This window comes from Hyla sarda, chromosome 2, assembly GCF_029499605.1.
Source record: "Hyla sarda isolate aHylSar1 chromosome 2, aHylSar1.hap1, whole genome shotgun sequence".
Classification (NCBI taxonomy): Eukaryota; Metazoa; Chordata; class Amphibia; order Anura; family Hylidae; genus Hyla; species Hyla sarda.
Window position 1 is genome coordinate 162,688,674 of NC_079190.1, and position 13,402 is coordinate 162,702,075.

A 13,402-nucleotide genomic window follows, 5' to 3' on the forward strand; every position below is an offset into this window, starting at 1 on the left:
AAGGCACAGTGGAAGATAACGGGACCACGGATCGGGACATGTAAATATGATTATCATCAGAGTCACCCACACCACCTGTCTGTACCGACAGGTTAGTGCAGGTGACACTGATAGTTTTCCTTTAATACTATTTCTCCACCATGAAAGAGTGCACCTTGCTCTACAGTGAATAAAGTCAACAGTTCATGTGTATTTCACAGTAGTAAGAGAAACACGCCCTATTACCTAAGGTGCTATAATAAAAAGTGGTTGGAGCTACAAACAGGTTATGCACTCACAGATTACTGGCCAGAATTTAGTGTGATCAAGAGTAACCAAAGGACAAGGTCAGGTTAGTGACTATTTCTCTATTCAAAAGCTGCAAATATATTGTCATATTAACCTATTTTGTCACAGAACTTATACAGTCTTCCTTACTGCTTAGGTATTAGCTTAATGTAATTCCACATGTATATTACTCACATAACATGGAGTGCATGAATGCATAATCATTCAGCTGCAAGTTTCTACGGGATTACGCTTTACACCGTCCTATTACATTAACATAAGCCAGCATGGCAAACATGTCTATCATGAGATCTAAGAGGTGTTATGTAAGCTAGGTTGTAATACTTCACATTGCAATAATGTCTGGTTCAGCAAATCCTGATCAGATTTCCAAGGAACAGACTGTCTTTACAAGACCTAGGTTTAAATTAACACATACAAATTTAACTGTGGTGTTTCTTTTAATAAGCATTGTTTTCAAGATTTTGTCTCAGTTGTGACAGCTGGCAAAGAAGGGCACATCCTCTATATATGTAAGTTCCCTTAAAATGTATTACTGGTTTTATCAATACATTTAAATGTTTCAATGGTTAGTCTAAAGGTGTAAACCCCTCAAAGACATAATCCATATTGGCCTTTGAGAACAGGCAACGTTGTTTGTGTATTTATTTCTCCTTACCTTCCAAGCACAATAATAATTTTGCATTTGAGGGCTTGATTTTAGCAAGATGTGTTGTACTTTTAATGAAACTATTTTAGTATACTATAATGTATTGAGAAACTTTTTTTTTTTTTTTATAAGAATGGAAAAAACTATTTTACAACAGTTATTTTTTTGTTTATATGGTCCTATGTTTAAAGTGTACATGCCGTTAGCAAAAACGTTTTAATATAATGTAGAAAATAACATAAAATGTATATTATACATTGGCTAAAAAAAATGTGTATATTTTTGTCCATGCAGCTATTGCCTGTGTGTCTCTGTGAGGAGACCAAATACAGGAAGTGTGGGTGGATTAGTAGGGCTCCGAGCAGTGAGGCTCTGTGACACTCTCCCGCACAGAGCCCTGCTTGTCATGGCCACACTTCCTGTTTTGGTCTCCTCACAGAGACACACAGGCAACAGTTATAGGGACAGCATTTTTTCACCCAAAAGTATACACATTTTTTCAATGTATATTGTATTATATGAAAAGTTTTTGTTGACGACAGATACACTTTAATGGGAAACTGACAAAAACCCAATATACAGGCCCCACCTTTCACAAAGTGGGCAATGAACATATTATGAATGCCATTTATTAACTGGTTTAAACAACCAAAGATCTGGGTAAGTTATACATCATGATTTGCTTTAACTACCATCAGTACAATTTACATCTTACAAGAATGTTTCCTACCATGCCCATAGTTCCTCCTGTTTGTCCTTCATAGTGAGGAAAACAGTTTTAAAACATTCCAGCGTTGTATGCTAATTAGGGTTGACTAGTCATCGGGAAGTGTAGCATGCCAAGTAGCCACCACACTCTAGGCTAAAAAAACCCCTAATCACAACTACTCAGGCACGATTGACAGCCTGGGCACTGCCACCACTCTGCTCCTTAAAAAGGCCTGGGCCTTGGCAAGAATGCAGTGATCAGAGCGGTGACTTGATTAGGGATGAATAGGCATGATAAGAGCCCAGGGTTCAGGATGACTAATTAGCATACAACGCGTGAGAGTTTTAAAACTTCACTTTGGAAGACATATTTTTTCACTATATAAGACTGGCAGGAGAATATACAGGTATGATGGGAAACATTATTGTAGAACATGTGCTGCTGGTAGTTAAACTTGCCTTTACATATTCTTTTTTTGACAATGATACATTTTTTGGTATAACTGCACAATTAATTTATGTACGCTATATGTCCTAAAGCAAGCCTGAAGCCAAATCCACACCCCATAAAAAATCGCCATATTTTATTTACAGATGTTTCTTCAGATAATTATAAAAATACTTTTTACTTTACAAACTTTTTTCTTCATAATCGGCAGAAAAATGGCCATAAATAATATATGTCCATTTGTGTTTATGATGTGCGAACATAGCCTGAAATTCAATAAATAGTTTTTGAAATATAATATAAAAATGTGATATAAAAAATTTTCTGCTATTAAATACATTAAGCAAATTTGCCCTTATCTTCACATTCCTGCTTCTTTCCTCCCCTTGTTGAATGCCCGTTGCCTAAGTTCAGACCACCAAGCCACCCTAGATGCGGTGGTCGGGCTGGTATATATATCTATCACACACACACCAGCCCATTCACAGCATCAAAAGTGGAGCAGTGGTCTGTAACATAAATAAGGAGCTGTCAACAATGGGAGAAAAGGAGCAGGAATATCAGGAGAAGGAGCAAATTTGCTAAATTAATGTAAAAGCAAACAATTTTAACTTGATATGCCCTACAAGTATAACTACGTTAGTTGAGATGGGAATCCCCCCCTTTAAACTATTTTCCAAGTAAAAAAAAAAAAAAACTAAAATACCACTTAATAAAAAAAACTATAGGTATTGCTGCATCCAGGAATGTCTGTTTTTAATAACAATTTTTTTTCTTATCTTACATAGTGAATACTGTGAAAGAAAACAAACGTACCCAATGCCAGAATTTCTGTTTTTGTTCAAATTAGCTTCGAGAAACATTGGGTTTAAAAGTGATAAAAAGTTGTATTTACCCCCAACACAGTATTAAAAACTACAGCTTATCCAACAAAAAAATTACTCCTTGTGAAGGACTTAAAGGGGTAACATCTTATCCCCTATCCAAAGCATAGGGGATAAGATCTAAGATCCTGGGGTCCCGCCGATGCGGACCCCCGCGATCTCTGCTGCGGCACCCAGTCATTCGGTGCACGGAGCAAACTCTGCTCCGTGCCCAATGACTGGTGATGCAATCTGCCACGCTCCCTCCAGTCATTTCTATGGGAGGAGGCGTGACGGCTATATACTAGCCATCACACCCCCTCCCATTGACATGAATAGAGGGAGTGTGGCGTGACATCTTGAACGCGGAAGCTGCAAGCTTCTGTGTTCAGGCCGCCGACGCTTCCGGCTCGGAGATCATGAGGGTCCCCAGCGGCGGGACCCCTGTGATCTAACATCTTATCCCCTATCCTTTGGACCTTTGGATAGGGGATAAGATGTTTCCAACAGAGTAAACCTTTAACTGTTCACTGTAGTGTAAGTTATCCATTAGCAGTATAAAGGGGGAGGACTTTTCAATGTATACCTCTGACAGAAGGCTGTGATGTATGTTACAGTAAAGAAATATCCTGCCGGAGCGTGCTCGGGGAGACACGGACCAGGTAATTAAAAGCAAAACAAGCAGGGAAACAGACTGATGGGGAATGATGTGGCAAGCGGGGGGGGGGGGGGGGGTGTCAGAGGGGAGGAAATGTTGTCGCACAAGGGGGGGGAATCAGAGGGGGAGGGAATGATGTAGCACAGGGGGATCATAGGGGAAAGGAATGATGTAGCACATGGGGGATCAGAGGGGGGTGGAGAATGAAGTGACACAGAAGGATCAGAGGGGATGGAATGGTGTGGCACAGGGACTGATAAAGGGCGAGGAATGATGGGGCACAGGAGGGATCAGACTAAGGAGGAGGGGGAATGCTGACTCACTGCTCTGGGGAGCCTGGCAGCCCTGCTCTGTAACCCTTTCCTGTGTGTGTGTGTGTGTGTGTGTGTGTGTATGTGTGTGCGCGCGCGCGTACAGCATAAAACCAATGATTATTTGAGATTGCCTCTACTCTTGAGTGTATAACTTAGAATCTTCCTATGTCATTCATGTGTATCATCTTTTGCCAGTCCTGTAATGCTGGGACTTGTAGTTTTGGAATAGTTGGAGGTACAGTGTTTGTATAACTCTTTTTTGCAGCAGTGTTGCCTTCAGCTGTGTGCCTACAGCTTTTGCAAAACTACAACTCCCAGCATGCCCAGACATTCTTTGACTGCTTGGAGGCCCATGATTGGTAAAAATGTTGCTGCAGGCTGTGTTCCTCCTGCAGCCTTGTCAATCAGCCATCTCGTGTCCATGACACTCATGCTGCTGTGGGACTCCTCAGTGTCTTTAACCTGTTAAGGACCAAGGGCGTACAGGTACACCTTTGCTCCCTGGTACTTAAGGACCAAGAGCGTACCTGATATCGATCAGCAGGCACCCCGCGCAAATGCCCATGGGGGTAATCAGACCCTGTCGGCGATCAGCGCAAATCGCAAGTGAATTCACATTTGCGATTTGCGCAATTCCGGGTCATTATGGGTCTATGGTGACCCGGAAAATAAGGGGGATCGCGGTTGTCCAAGACACCCACGATCCCCCCGAAGGGATTGGAGTGAGGTGGCAGGGGTTCCACCCCTCCTATCCCTGCTATTGGTGGTCTAGACACGACCACCAATAGCAGATTGGGGGCGGGGGGTTAACTTTCGTGTTCCCCATTCTGCCCACCCACAATAGGCGGGGCAGGATGGGGAAATGAAGGGGACTGGCGCCGAAGATCCACTTACCCTGCGGGCGAGGCAGCGGGCGCCGATCGGTGTCGGAGATTGGCGCGGGAGACATGTCATGCAGCAGAACAGGACGGCTCCCTGGATCCGACGGAAGCCGGTAAGTTGCTTAGCAACATCTAGGAGACTACAGTTTGAGACCACTATACAGTGGTCTCTACACTGTTGCCCTCCAGATGTTGCAAAACTACAACTCCCAGCATGCCCAGACAGCTGTCATCCTGGGATTTGTAGTTTTGCAACAGCTGGAGGGTCACAGTTTGGAGATCACTGTGCTGTGAACTGTGGCCCTCTAGATCTTGCAAAACTACAAATCCCAGCATGCCCACATAGAAGTTTGCTGTCTGGGCATGCTGGCATTTGTAGTTTTGCAACATCTGGAGGTAAACAGTTTGGAAATCACTGTGCAGTGGTCTCTAAACTGTAGACCTCCAGATGTTGCAAAACTGCAAATCCCGGCATGCCCAAACAGCAAACAGCTGTCTCAGCATGCTGGGAGTTGTAGTTGTGTACCTCTAGCTGTTGCATAACTACATCTCCCAGCATGCACTTCGATGATCAGTATATGCTAGGAGTTGTAGTTTTGCAACAGCTGGAGGCACACTGGTTGGAAAATACTGAGCTAGGTAACAGAACCTAACTGAAGGTTTTCCAAACAGTGTGCCTCCAGCTGTACAAAAGTACAACTCCCAGCATGCACGGTCTGTCAGTGCATGCTGGGAGTTGTAGTTTTGAAACAGCTGGAGGTTTGCCCCCCATGTGAATGTACAGGGTACACTCACATGGACGGGTTTACAGTAAGTTTCCTGCTTCAAGTATGAGCTGCTGCAAATTTTTTGCCGCAGCGCAAACTCCTAGCGGTAAGCTCACTGTAACCCGCCAGTGCGAATGTACCCTAAAAACACTACACTAAACCACACTAACACATAATAAAGGGTAAAACTCTACATATACACCCATTACACTGTCCCCCCCACCCCCAATAAAAATAAAAAAACGTATAGTTCAGCAGTGTTTCCAAAATGGAGCCTCCAGCTGTTGCAAAACAACAACTCCCAGCATTTCCGGACAGCCACTGACTGCCCAGTCATGCTGGGAGTTTAGCAACAGCTGGAGGCACCCTGTTTGGAAATCACTGGCGTAGAATACCCCTATGTCCACCCCTATGCTATCCCTAATTAAGTCCTCAAATGCGCATGGCGCTCTCTCACTTCGGAGCCCTGTCGTATTTCAAGGAAACAGTTTAGTGCCACATATGGGGTATTTCCGTACTCGGGAGAAATTGCACTAAAAATTTTAAAAATTTACACAAACATGCTGGTGTTGCCCTTTACTTTTTATTTTCACAAGAGGTAAAAGGGAAAAAAGACCCCCAAAATTTGTAACGCACTTTCTCCTGAGTACGGAAATACCCCCATATGTGGGCGTAAAATGCTCTGCGGGCGCATAACAATGCTACATTTGAGGCCTAAATTGGTGATTTTCACAGGGGTGGCTGATTTTACAACGGTTCTGCCATAAACGCAAAAAAATAAATACCCACATGTGACCCCATTTTGGAAACTTCCCCCCTCACGGAATGTAACAAGGGGTATAGTGAGCCTTAACACCCCACAGGTGTTTGACGAATTTTCATTAAAGTTGGATAGAAAAAAAATGTCACTAAAATGCTGGTGTTGCCCTAAATTTTTTATTTTCACAAGGGAAAATAGGAAATAAGCCACCCCACAATTCGTAACCCCATTTCTTCTGAGTATATAAATACCCCATATGTGGATGTAAAGTGCTCTGAGGGCGAACTACAATGCTCAGAAAAGAAGGAGCGCCATTGGGATTTTGAAGAGAGAATTTGTCCGGAATTGAAGGCCACGTGTGTTTACAAAGGCTCCATAGTGCCAGAACAATGGACCCCCCCCCTATGTGACCCCATTTTGGAAACTGCACCCCTCATGTAATGTAATAAGGGGTACAGTGAGCATTTATGCCCCACAAGTGTCTGACAGTTTTCTGGAACAGTGGTCCGTGAAAATTAAAAATGTAATTTTGCATTTGCTCATCCCACTGTTCCAAAGATCTGTCAAATGCCAGTGGGGTGTAAATACTCACTGCACCCCTTATTAAATTCTTTGAGGGGTGTAGTTTCCAAAATGGGGTCACATGTGGGGGGTCCACTGTTCTGGCACCACAGGGGGCTTTGTAGACGCACATGGCCCCTGACTTCCATTCCAAACAAATTCCCTTTCCAAAAGCTCAATGGCGCTCCTCATCTGAGCATTGTAGTGCGCCAGCAGAGCAGTTGACGTCCACACATGGGGTATTTCTATACTCAGAAGAAATGGGGTTAAACATTTTGAGGGTAATTTTCTCCTATTACCCCTTGTAAAAATGTAAAATTTGGGGGAAAAACTGCTTTTTAGTGAAATTTTTTTATTTATTTACACATCCAACTTTAACAAAAAGTCGTGAAATACCTGTGAAGTGTTAAGGCTCCCTGTACCCCTTGTTACGTTCCCTGAGGGGTGTAGTTTCAAAAATATTATGCCATGTTTTTTTTTTTTTTTGCTGTTCTGGCACCATAGGGGCTTCCTAAATACAACATGCCCCCCAAAAACCATTTCAGCAAAATTTTCTTTCAAAAAGCCAAATGTGACTCCTCTTCTGAGCATTGTAGTTCGCCCGCAGAGCATTTTACGTCCTAACATGGGGTATTTCCATGCTCAGAAGAGATGGGGTTACAAATTTTGGGGGGCATTTTCTCCCATTACCCTTTATAAAATTTGTAAATTTGGGGCAAAAAACTGCACTTAAGTGGAATTTTATTTTTTTATTTACACATCCGACTTTAACAAAAATTCATCAAACACCTGTGGGGTGTTACGGCTCACTGGACCCTTTGTTACGTGCCTTAAGGGGTGTTGTTTCCAAAATGGTAGGCCATGTGGGGTTTTTTCTGCTGTTCTGGCACCATAGGGGCTTCCTAAATGTGACATGCCCCCCAAAAACCATTTCAGAAAAACTCACTCTCCAAAATCCCATTGTCGCTCATTCCCTTCTGAGCCCTCTATTGCGCCCGCCGAACACTTGACATACACATATGAGGTATTTCCTTACTCGAGAGAAATTGGGTTACACATTTTGAGAGGATTTGTTTTCGTTTACCTCATATAAAAATTCAAAAACTAGGTCTACAAGAACATGCGAGTGTATAAAATTAAGATTTTGAATTTTCTCCTTTATTTTGCTGTTATTCCTGTGAAACACCTAAAGGGTTAACACACTTACTGAATGTCATTTTGAATACTTTGAGGGGTGCAGATTTATTAATGGGTTCATTTGTGGGTTATTTCTAATAGGAAGACCATTCAAATGCACTTCAAACCTGAACTGGTCCATGAAAAATTCCGATTTTGAAAATTTTGTGAAAAATTGGGAAAGTGCTGTTATATTTTGAAGGCCTCTGATGTCTTCCAAAAGTAAAAACATGTCAACTTTATGATGCAAACATAAAGTAGACATATTGTATTTGTGAATCAGAGAGCTTCAAAGTTAGAAAAATGCAAAATTTTCTATTTTTTTTAATAAAATTTTTGAATTTTTCACCAAGAAATGATGCAAGTATCGACAAAATTTTACCACTAACATAAAGTAGAATAAGTCACGAAAAAACTATCTCGGAATTAGAATGAAAGGTAAAAGCATCCCAGAGTTATTAATGGTTAAAGTGACAGTGGTCAGATGTGGAAAAAACGCTCTGATCCTACAGTGTAAATTGGCCTGGTCCTTAACCCCTTAAGGACGCAGGACGTAAATGTACGTCCTGGTGCGGTGGTACTTAATGCACCAGGACGTACATTTACGTCCTGTGCATAACCGCGGGCATCGGAGCGATGCCCGTGTCATGCGCGGCTGATCCCGGCTGCTGATCGCAGCCAGGGACCCGCCGGCAATGGCCGATGCCCGCGATCTCGCGGGCGTCCGCCATTAACCCCTCAGGTGCCGGGATCAATACAGATCCCGGCATCTGCGGCAGTGCGCGATTTGAATGAATGATCGGATCGCCCGCAGCGCTGCTGCGGGGATCCGATCATTCAGAACGCCGCTCGGAGGTCCGGCTCCCGGCGTCTCCTGCTCTGGTCTGAGATCGAGCAGACCAGAGCAGAAGATCGCCGATAACACTGATCTGTTCTATGTCCTATACATAGAACAGATCAGTATTAGCAATCATGGTATTGCTATGAATAGTCCCCTATGGGGACTATTCAAGTGTAAAAAAAAATGTAAAAAAATGTAAAAGTAAAAGTAAAAAAAAAGTGAAAAATCCCCTCCCGCAATAAAAAAGTAAAACGTCTGTTTTTTTCCAATTTTACCCCCAAAAAGCGTAAAAAAAATTTTTTATAGACATATTTGGTATCGCCGCATGCATAAATGTCCGAACTATTAAAATAAAATGTTAATGATCCCGTACGGTGAACGGCGTGAACGAAAAAAAAAAGTCCAAAATTGCTACTTTTTTAATACATTTTATTTAAAAAAAATTATAAAAAATGTATTAAAAGTTTTTTATATGCAAATGTGGTATCAAAAAAAGTACTGATCATGGCGCAAAAAATGAGCCCCCATACCGCCGCTTATACGGAAAAATAAAAAAGTTAGAGGTCATCAAAATAAAGGGATTATAAACATACTAATTTGGTTAAAAAGTTTGTGATTTTTTTTAAGCACAACAATAATAGAAAAGTATATAATTATGGATATCATTTCAATCGTATTGACCCTCGGAATAAAGAACACACGTCATTTTTACCATAAATTGTACGGCGTGAAAACGAAACCTTCCAAAATTAGCAAAATTGCGTTTTTCTTTTTAAATTTCCCCACAAAAATAGTGTTTTTTGGTTGCGCCATACATTTTAGGATATAATAAGTGATGTAATTACAAAGGACAACTGGTCGCGCAAAAAACAAGCCATCATACTAGTCTGTGGATGAAAGGCCAAAATGGGCTGAGTCCTTAAGGGGTTAAGGGGTTAAAATGTAAAAAAGTATATTAGAAAAACTATTGTTTTGCCAAGGTGTACAACATATAAAAAAAAGTATTTATATCTGACAGTGCACATTTAAAGGGGTTATCCAGGAATCGAAAAACTGCGTGGAGACAGACAAGGAGCGGCTTTGAAAGAAAATAGATCCCCCTTTAAAGGGGTACTCCACTGGAACACTATTTTTTTTTATTCAACTGGTGCCAGAAAGTCTAACAGATTTGTAAATTACTTCTGTTTAAACATCTTAATCCATCCAGTACTTATCAGCTGTTGTATGCTTCACAGGAAGTTGTACAGTCATTGCCGTAAATGTTGGCACCCCTGATTTTTTTCTAGAAAATGAAGAATTTCTCATAGAAAAGGTTTGCAGTACCACATGTTTTGCTATACACATGTTCATTCCCTTTGTGTGTATTGGAACTAAACCAAAAAAGGGAGGAAAAAAAGCAAATTGTACATAATGTCACACCACAGTCCAAAAATGGGCTAGACAAAATTATTGGCAGCCTTAACTTAATATTTGGTTGCACACCCTTTGGAAAAATTTATTGAAATCGGTCGCTTCCTATAACCATCAGCTTCTTACACCTCCCGGAATTTTGGACCACTCTTCCTTTGCTAACTGCTTCAGGTCTCTTATTGGAATGGCGCCTTTTCCCAACAGCAATTTTAAGATCTCTCCACAGGTGTTCAATGGGATTTAGATCTGGCAACTTCAGAACTCTCCAGCGCTTTGTTGCCATCCATTTTTGGGTGCTTTTTGACATATATTTGGGGTCATTGTCCTGCTGGAAGACCACTGGGCTGTACAGTGCGACCCAAAATCCGTTGGTAATCCTCAGATTTCATGATGCCTTGCAGTGCCAGAGGCAGCAAAAAATAAAAAATAAAAATAAAACAATTGAACCTCCACCATATTTCACTGTAGGTACTGTGTTCTTTTCTTTGTAGGCCTCATTCCATTTTTGGTAAATAGTAGAATGATGTTCTTCACCAAAAAGCTCTATCTTGGTCCACAAGACATTTTCCCTGAAGGATTTTGGCTTACTCAAGTTCATTTTGACAAAATGTAGTCTTGCTTTTTTATGTCTCTGTGTCAGCAGTGGGGTCCTCCTGGGTCTCCTGCCATAGCATTTCATTTTATTTAAATGCAGATGGATAGTTTGCGCTGACACTGATGCTCCCTGAGCCTAAAGCCTAAAGGGAACCAGTCACCACATTTGAGCCACTGTAACCATTAAAAACACTTCCTAGAGCATTAAACATACATTCCAACCATGTTTTTATAGTTGTTTCTGATGACTGTAATCTTCATAAAATCAGGTTATAAAACGTCCTGCGCTGTATGCAAATGTAGAGGAATTAGTCCCCTGGGCAGTGCGGCGTTTTCAAGTAGTCACTGCCCAGGGCTGTAATAACACCCTTCCTGTCCTAAACACGCCTACATGGGCGTGATTAACAGCTCAGGCATGGAGCAATCTTCTTCGGCTCTGTTGCAAGTCTCCCGCAGGCCCAGAATCATAACAAGCTCTGGGCATAGCAAGCCCTGGCTGTCTGCAGACTTATGCAACCTCTGGGTTCTAGCGCCGCTAGTTTCCTCCCCTCCTCCGCAGGAAGTGCAGCCTCGGACTTCAACAGCTGATCAGCGAGGGACAGACTAAAGAAGGAAGTGATGTTCAGCACTTTCCTCTTTAGTCTGTCCCTCGCTGATCAGCTGTTGAAGTCTGGAGGCTGTTCTTACTGCTGAGGAGAGGAGGAAGGAATCTAGGACCCAGAGGCACTTAGGCTGCAGACACCAGAGCTTGCTATGATTCTGGGCCTGCAGGAGACTTGCGACAGAGCCAAAGATGATTCCATCAAGCCTGGGCTGTCAATCACCCCCATGTAGGCATGTTAAAGACAGAAGGGGTGTGATTACAGCCCTGGGCAGGGACTGGGGATAAAGACCAGCCCTGGAAATTACTGCATACCAGCCCCACTGGTCAAAGGGCGCAGGCGCTACATATATGACAGAAGCCTGGTAAATCAAATACCAGGTTTTTACTGGACAGGGTCTATGTACTACAGCCTGTGGGGGAAGGCTGGCATTTGATTTGTCAGGCTTCCATTCTACAATGTTGTGGACTTGATACTGTGTCCAAGCTGGGAAGGGCTACAGTCTGCACACTTTAGCACATAAAAGTAGTTGTAGCTGCTGGGCACAGCAGAGGCGGCTCTAGACTTTTCAGCAGACTTCACATAGTGATCCGATCGGATGTGAGATGGTTGAGCTGTCCCTGCAGCACCATATACTGACCAACTCCTGTTTACCGAGACCAATATTAGAAAAAATACTAGTATACTGTTCCTAACCAAATCTATTATCCCTGTACTGTGACATCACTGTATGTATTATCCCTGTACTGTGACATCACTGTGTGTATTATCCCTGTACTGTGACATCACTGTGTGTATTATCCCTGTACTGTGACATCACTGTGTGTATTATCCCTGTACTGTGACATCACTGTGTATTATCCCTGTACTGTGACATCACTGTGTGTATTATCCCTGTACTGTGACATCACTGTGTGTATTATCCCTGTACTGTGACATCACTGTGTGTATTATCCCTGTACTGTGACATCACCGTGTATTATCCCTGTACTGTGACATCACTGTGTATTATCCCTGTACTGTGACATCACTGTGTATTATCCCTGTACTGTGACATCACTGTGTATTATCCCTGTACTGTGACATCACTGTGTATTATCCCTGTACTGTGATATCACTGTGTATTATCCCTGTACTGTGACATCACTGTGTGTATTATCCCTGTACTGTGACATCACTGTGTATATTATCCCTGTACTGTGACATCAATGTGTGTATTATCCCTGTACTGTGACATCAATGTGTGTATTATCCCTGTACTGTGACATCACTGTGTATATCATCCCTGTACTGTGACATCACTGTGTGTATTATCCCTGTACTGTGATATCACTGTGTGTATTATCCCTGTTTTGTGACATCACTGTGTGTATTATCCCTGTACTGTGACATCACTGTGTATTATCCCTGTACTGTGACATCACTGTGTATTATCCCTGTACTGTGACATCACTGTGTATTATCCCTGTACTGTGACATCACTGTGTATTATCCCTGTACTGTGACATCACTGTGTATTATCCCTGTACTGTGACATCACTGGGTGTGTTATCCCTGTACTGTGACATCACTGTGTATATTATCCTTGTACTGTGACATCACTTTGTGTATTATCCCTGTACTGTGACATCACTGTGTATTATCCCTGTACTGAGACATCACTGTTTGTATTATCCCTGTACTGTGGCATCACTGTGTGTATTATCCCTGTACTGTGACATCACTGTGTGTATTATCCCTGTACTGTGACATCACTGTGTGTATTATCCCTATACTGTGACATCACTGTGTGTATTATCCCTGTACTGTGACATCACTGGAGATGAGCACAGGTTTATTTTTATTTATTATGTACAAGGTACAGGCATAGTTCTGAAAACCA

At 42.2% G+C, this 13,402-nt stretch overlaps 1 protein-coding gene across 2 annotated transcripts in view; it reads left to right on the top strand.

The window, feature by feature from the left end:
* Nucleotides 1-313: 313 nt before the first annotated feature.
* The window catches only part of GGACT (gamma-glutamylamine cyclotransferase), a 144,658-nt gene continuing 131,569 nt past the window's right edge, over nt 314-13,402 (top strand). Inside the window, exon 1 of one of the 2 annotated variants that reach the window (XM_056555686.1) lies at nt 314-331. The gene's annotated coding sequence lies outside the window, so the exon portion shown is untranslated. Of the gene's footprint in view, nt 332-3,600; nt 3,619-13,402 lie in introns of those variants that run through there. The other variant, XM_056555684.1, reaches the window with a different exon arrangement.